The sequence below is a fragment of the Heloderma suspectum genome, chromosome 1 (genome assembly GCF_057233095.1).
Source record: "Heloderma suspectum isolate Gila_16-S chromosome 1, 16-S_ref, whole genome shotgun sequence".
In the NCBI taxonomy this organism is placed as follows: Eukaryota; Metazoa; Chordata; class Lepidosauria; order Squamata; family Helodermatidae; genus Heloderma; species Heloderma suspectum.
Window position 1 is genome coordinate 32229571 of NC_139458.1, and position 12731 is coordinate 32242301.

Here is a 12731-nt window from a genome sequence, read left to right on the forward strand (position 1 = left end):
GGGGAACCCTGACAGGGTGACATGGCACCTTAAAGTCTAACACATATATTATGGCATAACCTTTCATCAACTAGAGTCCTCTTCATCAGATGTATGAAGAGTTATCCTAACTTGGCACACTGAGCATACAACATTCTCATTGAAACTAATGTGCTAATCCTATTCTTGCCAAAAGAACCCCTGGCAAAAGGAAATTCATGACATGCAATGAGAAATTCATGAGTATTATTTATTTTTATGCATCCATGTAGCAGCCAATGGCCAGAGAAGGCCTAGGCCGAGCATGGTTTATGCACTGCAATGCAGGTCTGCTTCACTCCTAGCTGTTGGTGTTGATTCATGATGTATTGTTCACCCCAGGGGGTGTCTGGTAGTTGCCTAGGCCTCCATCATTCTTTTTGGTCTCCATTTATGGGAATGGTGGCAGCCAGGTCTAGTAGTGCACTGTAGAGGCCACTGCTGACCATAAAGAGACAAAAGAAGCCCAAAGCACAATTGGATACGCATATTTATACTTAATACTTCATCTGCAGGGCCAGCCCTACTGTTAGACAGAGTGAGGTGGTTACCTAAAGCAGCAGATGCTGGGTGCTGTGGAGGGGGCAGCAGCAGCAGCCCCCAAACCATTCTCCTTTGTTGGAAGACAGCACTGTGTGTTCCAGGCAACATGCTCCCTGAGCTATCCTGGTTCCCTTAAGTAAGGATGAAGATGCTGTCTCATTACCAATAATGAAGTAAGATTCAGCTGCCTGTCCAGCTGGCATCTGAAGGTGGAAGGAGGGGTGCCATCATGACCTTCATCTCAGCCAGCAAAATGTCTTCAGCCAGCCCTGTTCTTCTGCATTGTATCTTGACATCCTCAACATATGAAGCGACTTTATAAGGAGTGTGATCACTGAGCCTTCTAGTGCAGTTTTACCTATGCTGACTGGCAGCAGCTCTCCAGGTCTCAGGCAGAGGTCCTTCCAACCACCTTTTACCTGATCCTAGGGATGGGCAGATTCCCTACCTGCCGTTCTGGCCGGGAATCCACCCTTGGGGGGTGGCGATCCATTCCTCCCCCTGGAATCCTCTTCAGCCGGCTCTCCTCTGTGGTGATTCTGCAGAGCCACCGGCCGGCTCTGAAATGTCAGCAATATGGCCGCCATTGCCATATCACTGGCTGAGGGGGATTGACTGTGGATGCAAATGGCATCCAGTATGCCATTTGCGGCTGTAAAGGTCTTAGTTTAAGGTAAATGCAGCCATTTACGGCTGCATTTACCTTAATCTAAGACCTTTACGGCCACAAATGGCGTACTGGATGCCATTTGCATCCGGAGACAGTCCCCCTCAGCCAGCGATATGGCAATGGTGGCCGTATTGCTAACACTTTGGAGCCGGCTGGCAGCTCCACAGGATCACCACAAGCAGGATCTGGCTGAAGAGGATTCCGGAGGAAGGCGGAGGTAAGTGCTCTGTTCCGCCATGGACTCCAGGGGGCCGGATTCTTTAGCATCCAGCCTCATTGGGGTCCAAGGCGGAATTCTCCACCATCCCTACCTGATTCCTTTAACTGGAGTTACCACAGGTTGAGCCTGGGATCTCCAGGATGCAAAACATAAGCTCTACTGCTGACCTATGGCCCTATCCCATGTGAGATAACTGGGCCCTGCCCTTCTGTTCTGTGTCAGAATACTCTAAGTGGTTATCTTGACACTCTTGAGCTTTACAATCCTTACATAGCCCCTACCATTACTGCCATATTATTTATTTATTCCTTCCTTCCTTCGTTTATTTACATCTACATACCACATCATCTGCTAAAAAGCCATCAAGGTGGTGTACAACAATATAAAACAATAAAAACCACTGAGAGATTTTACTATATTCAGTGGTATATAAATGCCATAAATAAATAAATAAATAAATAAAACATTTAGGGCGCAATCCTATGGCCATTAGTCAGCAGCTAGATGGCTATAGGATAGGTCGGTTCCCGGGAACTGAACTTGGAGCCCGTGCTCCAAGGTCGGTTCCCTGAGAACCGACCTTTACCGCCTCCTGCACTGTCTCATAGGCAGTGCAGGACAGCCCTGCTCTCCGTGCTCAGAAGGGGAGCACAGATTGGCGAAAACGGGGCATTCTTGCAGGTGTGCCAGGGTGGTGAAGTTGTAAATCTGGTACGACACATCCAACATGTCATCTGGCGGCCACTTCCCACCCTCTGCCTTCCCACTGCTAGACAGCTGAAATCTGCTGTCTAGCCGCAAATGCAGGGCAGCTGAAGCGCGGAGGGGATGATCCCCTCCGTACTTCTCCTGACCTGCATTGGATAGGTGGTTGCCTCAGAGTTTGGAGATGGCCACCTATCCCAGTAGGATTGCTCCTTAAAAGAACTACAAACATTAGACATTAAAATTATGTATTTCTAAAGGCTGCATTGAAAAGATGCATCTCTACACCCTTTTTAAGGCCAAGAGAATGGGGGCCAACCATAGTTCTTGAGGGAATATATTCCATAGTTTAGGGACAACACAGCAGAAAGCCCTTTCATGTGTGACCGACAAATGGGCCTCTGTGGGTAATGGTGTCCTCTCAAGCCTGTTAGAACATGTAGCTGGTCCAACAAAACCCATCTGAAATTAAACATTCCTCCATGGGTGCTAAATTTGTGTTTCTGTAGGGTGGTCCATGGGGTCACAAAGAGTCGGACACGACTTAACAACTGAACAACGACAACAAGGGTCACCCATTGCACCACTACAGACTGTGCTACACTGCTGCGAAATGGTGGTGCCACAGCTTGGGTTTTCATAAGCAACACTGGGTGTATACTATTCCCATTCTCTGTGAACTGAGGTGACTCACGCCAGGTATTTAGGCAACTTACGCAAAACAAAATAGCACCCAACGGGAGAAGAGACTCCAGAAGTTATTATCCAGAGATCTGTCTAGCCTAAGTAATACATAAAGCTATCATTGTTGGTTATGAAAGTCTCAGCACAGGATGTTATTATCAGTGCCAGCATTGTTTAGGAATGAACAGTTTCTGGAAAGATATTCTCCTCACATTATTAAAATCCCAGGGCTTTTCACTCAAACACAATACAAACATAACTTGGCTGAAAGTAAGAACTGGGGATGGACAGATCACTCTGTTTCTGGCCAAATGTCACTTGTGCACGTGTTCATCCATAACTGAATGTCATCCCATTTCCATGTTAATTTGCAATTTTTTTAAAAAAAACAACAACAAACAAACAAAGAAATAATAGTGTTCGGTGCTCTAATCTGAGCATTAGCCTGGGATGTGTGGATTGGGTTCGCTTCTACCAGAATTTGCAAAGACTGGATTCCTCTAGCATCCAGGGGGCATTCGGTAACAATGGAACCAATGACCTAGGGAGGTAGTGGGCTCTCCCACAGTAGAGGCGTTCAAGATGAGGCTGGACAGCCATCTGTCAGGGATGCTCTGACTTGGATTCCTGCAGTGAGCAGGGGGTTGGACTCGATGGCCTTGTAGGCCCCTTCCAACCCTACTATTCTATGATTCCTAGTTAGAATGTAAACGGAACACGCAACACGCAAAAAGGAACAGGCAAAAAAGCCCTAGTACCCAGTTTTTGAGTTACACATATTTTGAGTTTCACGTGACAGTTTGAGTTTCACTGTCTTTACTGGATCATTCAATAATAGTAGAACTACATCCAAATTTTGGACAGGGTCCTGACTTTGCCTTGCATATGGAGTAGCAAGGTGTATAAGCTCCATATGCATGCCTTGACACTAGAAGGCAGGTTGGGGCAGCTACACATGGTAGTCCTATATTTCCGTTGTGCATGGAAATGTGGAGACCACTACTACAGCAAGGATCCAGGCTTTTCCAGGCTCCTATGGCAAAGCACAATAGGAGTACAAAGGCAACCACTTTGCATCAGCACCTCTCTGCAACAAGTGCTGGTTGCTTGGTTGCAGGAGGAAGGTGAGGGGCAATCTCTTGGAACACCTCGCTCACAGTTCTTGGCTCTGAGGAAGGAGCCCGCTCAGAAACAGGCGTTTTGACCTGCTCTCTGAAGAGCCTTGGTGGCTGCTTCCTTCTGCTGATGTGGCTCTCCAGAGAGCCTGCCCGCCTATGCCAGCAGTGGCGGGTGCTGTGGCAGCAACGGAGTGGGAGGTGCAGTGGGATGCAACGTGGTGGGACAGTGGTGGTAAGAGTGTGGAGACATGTGTGCTCTCCCACCTCAGGCGGTGGCAGAGCTTGCTCTGGGCCTGAACGATAGTTTAGCATTATGTGGCTGAGTCTCAGCAAGTGTGCTCCCCTCTGGTGTGGCTGCAAGGGATTGGAAGCATTTGCCTCCATTTTCCAGTTCAGTTCGGTCATGTTCTCATTCTTCCAAGGCCATTATACCCAGTTATAAACCAACGGCAAGTTCTTGCTGAATAAAAATACTCATTCCATTTGGTAACCTTATCTTCCTAACCAATGTTTTTATTCATATTCACAGGTTTATTTATTTCTGTTAAGTATTTGTTTTGTTATGTGTATAAAAATCTTTGTAGTTTGACCACTGAGGGAGATGTGTGTCGAAACACATTTGGTCATTTTATATTATTTCATGTTGTGGCTGTATTGATTATTTAATCTATGTTGTTATATAAAAAGATTAGTATAAAGATTCTAAAAAAAAATATTTAGAGTTTTTAACTGCACTAATTTGTGGTGCATCCCAATTCAGTGTCTGTCGTCTCATTTTTCCAAGATCAGGTTTGTTCCATCACATTTCCTCATCAGCTTCCCTTCCTTAAAAGTCTGCACAAAACATTTGCATGTATTTTCATGCACATTTCTCAATATGTATGCATTTTTATATGCTTTTTTTCAAATTATACACATTTGTTCAGGTGATTTCAGAAAGAACAGGTTCTTTCCCCTAGGAGCTTATAATCTAACATTCAGCAGGGGTAAACAACAGAGAAAGAGGAGGGAAGTGGAGGCTGGGCTAAACAGGGAAATAATGTGCAATTGTCTGAGTTACAAATGTTTCAGCTTGATTACAGGCTTAGTTGCAGTAGAATATGGAAGTAGAGTATGGTGAATTCTGTCATCAGAATCCAGTTCCTTTGCCAGTGTACCCCATAGATAAGAACATGCCCCTGGACAGAAGAGCAAGTTAAATAGATATACTGTAACTAAACTGGTAATTGGATGAGAGCCTAGAACAACCCATTATCTGGGCAGCAGCCAGCCTTCAGGGTCGGCATCAAGAGTAGGCATGCTTGAGCAACTGCAGAAGGACCACTCCCCAGCAGGGGCCCACTAACAAGAGCCTCCTGAGGTTCTTTTCATCATAGAATCATAGAATAGTAGGGTTGGAGGGGGCCTACAAGACCATTGAGTCCAACCCCTGCTCAATGCAGGAATCCAAGTCAGAATATCCCTGACAGATGGCTGTCTAGCCTCATCTTGAATGCCTCCAGTGTGGGAGAGCCCACCACCTCCCTAGGTCATTGGTTCCACTGTTGTATTGCTCTAACAGTCAGGACATTTCTCCTGATGTTCAACCAGAATCTGGCTTCCTGTAACTTGAGCCCATTTTTCCATGTCCTGCATTCTGGGATGATCGAGAAGAGATCCTGGCCTTTGTCTCTGTGACAACCTTTCAAGTACTTGAATAGCGCTATCATGTCTCCCCTCAGTCTTCTCTTCTCAAGGCTAAACATGTCCAGTTCTTTCAGTCTCTCCTCATAGGGCTTTGTTTCCAGTCCCCTGATCATCTTTGTTGCCCTCCTCTGAACCCTCTCCAGCTTGTCTGCATCCTTCTTAAAGTATGGTGCCCAGAACTGGACACAGTGTTGCAGATGAGGCCTCCATTGCAAGCTGCTTATTCACCTGCCTCTTGTTTTGGCCCAGACAATGGTGGTGGTGAGGAGGAGGAGGAGCAGTAGATGCCATGGCCTCCTTGCTCACTGGCTTGCTCAGGCAAGCAAGCGTTAGCAATGACGAGAAAGTGAATGAGGAGCAATAGCAGCTGGTGACGATGGTGGTGAGAAGGAAGATTCACAGAGGGAGGGGGCTTATTGCGGGTGTCTTGCCTAAAGGGCTTCAAAGACCTAGTGTTGAGTCCCTAGGTAGTTGTAGGAACCAGAATTTAGAGAAGCTTGAGTCTGTAGTACACCAGGTAGAAAATACTGGCCTGATGACCAGACAAGAGCAGAAGATCCCACTCCTGTTAGCAATATGAGGCCTAGCCAATACAGAAGCATCTTATGTATATACCGATCACATGATCACATTTTGCACAATCTTTTCTGCACCTGAAGGGGACCTCTGAGACCATAGCACACAACCCCAGCAGGTAGCTCACTAGTCTAGTCCAAGCCTTAGGTCATCTTAGGCCAGATCTGCACCTTGTATCATATCGTTACAATCCCATCATGGTAACGCTATATCCCTCTTGTGCATTTATACCTTGTAGGACACACAATGATATTTGTTACGGTATTTTGGATAATATGGAATAAAAAGCAGGAAAGAACACTACGACAGCCATATATAGGATGTGCCATGTGCCCCAACAGTTATCAGTGCACTTCTATACTGCTATAAAGCAGTAGTGTAGCTCTAGCCTTACTCCTAGTTCAAGCCTTGAGTCCCCAACACTCATACTGTCAGGGTTGCCTCTGATCATATAGAGTGGCATAGCAGGTCAGATTCTGAGGAGGAGCTGCAGAACATGGGGGAGGAACTTTCCCACAGGCTTCAGAGGCACAGCTGGATGGAGAGGGTCCCCCTTCTCACATTCCTGTGATAGATAGCGAACAGGGGAAGGAGGGGGAAGGACAACCTGAACTCTTAGACGCCAGGTGCAGATGCAGAGATAAGAGGGACATGGCAGGGTCCAAGCTCAGGCAGTATGCCTGATTGGCTCAGCATCAACTAGGGATGTACGAAACGACTTACCTGTTTTGTTTTGTACATCCATGGTGGGGGGGCGCTCCGTCACTCCCCGCGAAATCCTCGCTGTCTGGCTCCACTGTGCGGCAACTCCGCGGAGCCGCCGGCCAGGGCAGCCCACAGCGACATCCAGCCGCTGCTGGGCTGCGCAGGGACACAAATGGCAGCCGCCGTAGCCGCCGCCATTTGTGTCCCTTTTTTGCTACGATAGGTTACATAAATATTTATATAGCCTATCACTGCCTCCGCAGGGATGCAAAAGACGTAGCCTATCATGGCTAAAATGGTGAAGCGAATGGTGGCCGCAGACACGGCCGCCATTCACAGAGCAGCGCGAACGGCAGCAGGTGAGTGCTCCGTTTCACGTGCCTTTCATGGGGTGGGGGGGCAGGGGCTTCGTTCCGCCACGGGTTTCGGGGGGCCAAATGCACTGGCATTCAGCCTCACTGAGATCTGTGGCGGAATTATCCGTCATCCCTAGCATCAACAGCTGCAGCTAGAGGGGTCACGGGAGAGAGGGAGATCTTCCCCTCCCACCTTTAAGTTAGGATAGTTTGCCGCCTTTTCCCAAACAGTGGCCAACTTTCATAGCTCCCCTTTGAACTCCTTGAAGGCTTTCCCTTTGTAGTCTGGGAGTCACTAGCAATTTGCATCTGTATACCTCATTAGAGTAAATGGATTAAAGCAGTGGAATAAAAGCCTCTTATCTGTGGTTTTGGTTTGGATTTTGGAATTCTCAGCAGGGCAAAAAGGGAATCCTGACACATACTACAAATCCTCACTCAGGAGGTGGCCAGCTTTTCCTTGCAGCTGCTGTTCCTGCAAAGTATCCTGTCAACTTGACTGTGACATACTAATTATACTGAGCTTCTTATTTACTTCCATGCCACAACCCTTCATTAAGAACCACGGGGATCTAAATGGTTGGCTCATGTGTTGGCTCATCTGTGAAGGAGGTGCATGACACAGGTGTGTATGGGTAGGTGGGAGGTTTCGGTCTTACTAAGACCTGGGAAACAACACTGCTTGATCGCGTTATTTCTTTTAAAACATACTGGAGTCATGTGGGGATAGCTGAGAACAGAATGTGGTCTAGAAAATGATCCAGTCCAAGAAGTCCCTTTAAAAATGCGTGACTCCTTGCATTTTGTGGAGGCCGGCCGGCTGGGCAGCCCTCTGTTAAACTGTCCTCACTTTCTTTTGCAGGTAGATCTCAGTGGGTGGGTATGGGGACCGAGAGCACCATTTCCAATTCGGCTGGGTGGAAGGAAAGCTTTCCCATCTATTCAATGGATTATTTAAGTCTCTCTCCCTTTTCATTGAATTTTCTAACCCCCTGCTCCCATTTCTCTTCCACCCCTCAGCCCTGTGATCATTCCCCTCTTCTCTTCCCACTCCCTTAAGCTAATCACCCTTGTGTTCCTTTTGTCTTTCAACTTTGACTACCTAGCTGGAAAGCACCAGAGCTCAGCTAGCATCTGCCCTGCCCTCTTCCTTTCCACGAAAGAATGTGTTGGTCCCACATTGGGCCCATATGCATTCTGGGCCAGGGAAAAAAGCTGGGTGAGATGGCTGGAAGCCAATGCTCAGACGCCCAAGGTAAAAACGTTATTTTTTAATTAGGAGGGGGAGGGAGCCTTGGTGGGTGCCAAAGTGATTTCTGTGGGTACCATGTTGTTGACCTCAAAATGATAGTAATGCTACTGACGCAGCTAAAATAGTCACCATCCCCTTCAGTATTTCACAACAAATGGCTGTGCATTCTATAGTTCTCTACAGTGCACATGTCTTCCATGGAAGACAGATGAAAAGGGCTCCCTGAAGGCAGAAATTTTGTAAATAGCTTGTCTATATAATTGTCATGTGGTTGTTGTGGACATTGTTGAATAGATTTTAAAACCACCTTTCATGGATAGATCATCCTCCTGAGGCAATTTATAATAGTCAATAAAACCACCTTATAAGATCATACAGAAACAAAATTAACATATTAAACAACATTAAAACATTGAAGTATAGTAAGATCACATAGAAAACCACAATGACCACACATAAATCAACTGAGATAAAACTTTATGTGATAAAGACGGCTGCCTCATACACACCATCAGTGACTCAAGCAATGCAAGTGTAATGACTTCCCAGGTGTGTGTACATGGGTGGTTAAAGGCATGTGTATGCCCTCCACACATTTTAATTAATGGTTATTAATTTAATTAAGACATTTATATCCCACCTATCTACATATGTGCCTAAGGCACCTCACATTTAAAGATGCAATCCTATGCATGTTCAGATAAAAGAACAAGTCCTACAACTCCCAGCATTCTCGACCCGGCCATACTGGCTGGGGAAGGCTGGGAGTTGTAGGACATTTTTTCCCCATCTAAACATGCATAGCATTGTGCCCTAAAACAAGTAATTTTAACAATAATAAAATTTAAACAAAAAGAATAATAGAGCTGGGGCGGGGGAGAGGGTCTTACAGGCAATTTAGTCTAATCCCCTCCTTGACCCAAGATACCCAGAGCTAAAGCATCCTCAAGAGATTGCTTGAAAACCTTCAGCAAGGGAGACACCACCTCCTCAGGTAACTGAATTTAGTCCTGCCCATGGGGGCAGAAGGGAACTCTGTTCTTTTCTATGTGGCAGCCTTTCAGGTATGTGAAGAGTGTTTATCATAACTCTGCCCCTCAGTCTTCTCTTCTTCAGGCAAAACATACCCAGTTCCTTCAACCTTTCCATGTGAGACTTGTTTTCCATACCTCTGGCCACCTTTGTTGCCCTTCTCTGAACCTGTTCCAGTTAGTCTATATCCTCCTTAAAGTGTGGTGCTCAGAACTGGACATGATAGTATCTGATGTTAGTCCTATGTAGGGTAGACTCATTGAAATGAATGAGACTGAAGTTATCTCAGTGGGACTACCCTACATAGGAGGGCATGGGATACTACCTAGTACTGTGGCAGGGCGTTCAATTGGCAACCTGGTGCCTGTGGGTGTCACAACCCACCTGCAGTGGGTTGCAGTGATTATATGAACCAGGTCATTGACATAGCACTGGTGTCCATGCGGCCATCATCTTTGCTCCACCATGTATGGAGCTGCCTCTAATGTGGAGAACCAGCAAGTTGGTCAAAAATATAGGTACTCCTGAGGATGTGGTGTGAAGTGTATGGGAAAAGAGAGAGACAGAGAGAGAGATTTTCCCTCCTCTGCATCTCCCCTATAGGATGCCCTTGATGAGCAGCAATCTTGGCGGGGGCGGGGGTGGGGAGGGGGGAATCTACTGGAAAAAAGAATTCTAAGGGAACAATCCTACATTTGGGTCAGAGCACTCCAACATTTCCAAACCCCTGCCTAGCTCTGGCCAACAGGGCAGAAGTGAGGCAGGAGAGGCATTTGCTGCTCTCCCTCCATTTCTTTGTTTTAACCATTTCCTTCCCATTGCAAGCAATGAAAAGGAAATCATTTAGACCTGCACCAGGGCTGGTCTACATGTTTTCCCATTGCAGGCATGGTTGGGTGGTGTTAGGGCTTTGGATCCTCTGCATCCAGAACCTCCCCTGCTCTGCCCATACCACAACCTCCGTCCTACCCACTTTTTTTCTCCTCCCTGACATCAGATCTCCAACAGGATCTTTTAGCACAAGCAAGGGGGATGGGAATCCAAGATAGGATCTCCTCAACCAAGACTGGCATTCTGTCTTCAACCTTGCAGGTAGATTTCTGATCTAACCTATGGGCTAACTGTCCCAGGGACCATAGGATTGCCCTGTAAAAGGATTTATTGTATCATACGTGTTGACAAAATGCATATTAACATTATACATTCTATTTCATGACAGCAAAATAATAGCTGAGAATGCTATCCTTAAAGAGAGAGAGAGAGAGAGAGAGAGACTGGGTTTGCACAACACACTAACCCACACTCAGTGGTTGAGTGTGGGTTGTTATCGAACTGTGGGTTGTTTGTTGGACTGTGGGTGAACATGTTGTCTGAACCCAGGATATTTTCCACAGGGTGGCTTGTTAACCATGGAGTGTGGTTTATTTTTTGTGAACAAGCCATCTTGCAAATCCATGGTTTGTTTTGGGTTGTTCCGGGCGGTTAACAAGCCAACCTGTGGAAAATATCCTGGGTTCAGACAACACACTAATGTATGGGTCAACAAACAACCCACAGTCAACCACTGAGTGGGTTAGCATGTTGTGTGAACAGCCCCACAAAGAGAGAGAGAGAGAGAGAGGCCTGAAGTGCATATATTTCACACAAAGTCTTAATTTAGTGGATGTTTTCAAAATCAGAATTAGAAAAAAAAAAGGCCTATACAAAGCCTAATGTATCAGAAGTTGATACTTCACCCTGGAAAGCTGTTACCTCTCCTCCCCACTGCGTATGACAAACTGTGATATAGTTTAAAATCAAGCAAAGCTTTCAAGGAAAGGACATGCTGACATTTGAGTATTTGAATTAACAAAACCATCTCCTTATGCTCCAGTGGGGGAAATGCTCTAAGATGAACTTCACATCACTCACACACCTCCAACAGCTTTTGAAGGATGGAAAGAAGACAACACAGCAGGAGGGTTAAGCTGCAATCTAAAGGCATATCTAAGGACCTTAGAAGAATTTAATGATTTCAGAAGTAATAAAGTTCCTTCATAGTGAGCACAACCATCATGTTTTATGACACACCTAATTGTAAAATGCCTCTTTATGTTCAGCCAACTAGTACGAAAAGTGTTAAAGGTGTATTTCATCACTGCAAACATTTATGAGATGAGGTTGAGGGCTAAGGGAGAAAAGAAGCAGATGAGCACGAAACAGAACAAAAGGAATCAAAAATCAAATAATATTAAATTATTTGGAATTATTAGGAATATTAAAATCAAACCAACAAACCAGGGTTTTCTTTTCTTTTTGATTATTTGTAGGCTCACAAGATGCCGTGTTCATCCTAAGTTTATGCCAAATATATGAACATGAAGTCCCTCATACGAAGCAGGATTGCTATTCCAACAATAGCAATGTTATGTTGGTGGTTGTGGGGAATTCTAGTCTAGAGGCAGGGCATTCAGTCATAATTTCACTATGGCTTTCTCAGCAGGGATGGCATTTGAGAAGGCTGAGGGGACAATTATTATGAGACATAGGGCTCCTGCTGTTGAGACTGGATACTCACGGACGTTTGCGGGTCCTTGACGTTGTCAACCTCAAGGGTGTCTCCTGCGCTAAATGACCTTTGTTCCATTTTTTAAAAAAGATTGGAGATAATGAGCTATCAAATTACCCCGCTTGAGTTCCCTTGTGAAAATGGAAAAGCTGCAATAAGAGGAGCTAGACCACAGCACCATCTAGCGGCTGGGTAATGAAACATTACCCTGGCTATGGAAGACTCAGATGCGGGGGGAAGGAGGGAGGAAAGGGGGAAGGAAGCACATGTAAAGGGAGTCCGTTGTGATCCTGCATTTAAAATGGAAGCAGAAAGCCCTGTTTTAAATGTGGGATTTTAGGCTGGTGTAGCGATGCTCATAATGCACAGGATCTATTCCACTTGGGGTATTTAACAAGTACATTTCCAGGGGTGATCAAAACTCCCCCCCCTCTCTCTCACACACACACACACAATTTATTATTTACTTATTATATTCCTAAGACTCCCTATCAAACCAATTCTCTAGGCATCATAGCATTCAAAATAGAATAAAATCAAAGCTCTAAAAATACAATACAATATCAAACTACCACAATAAAAATACACACACACACACAAAGCCAGCATAATAAAAAT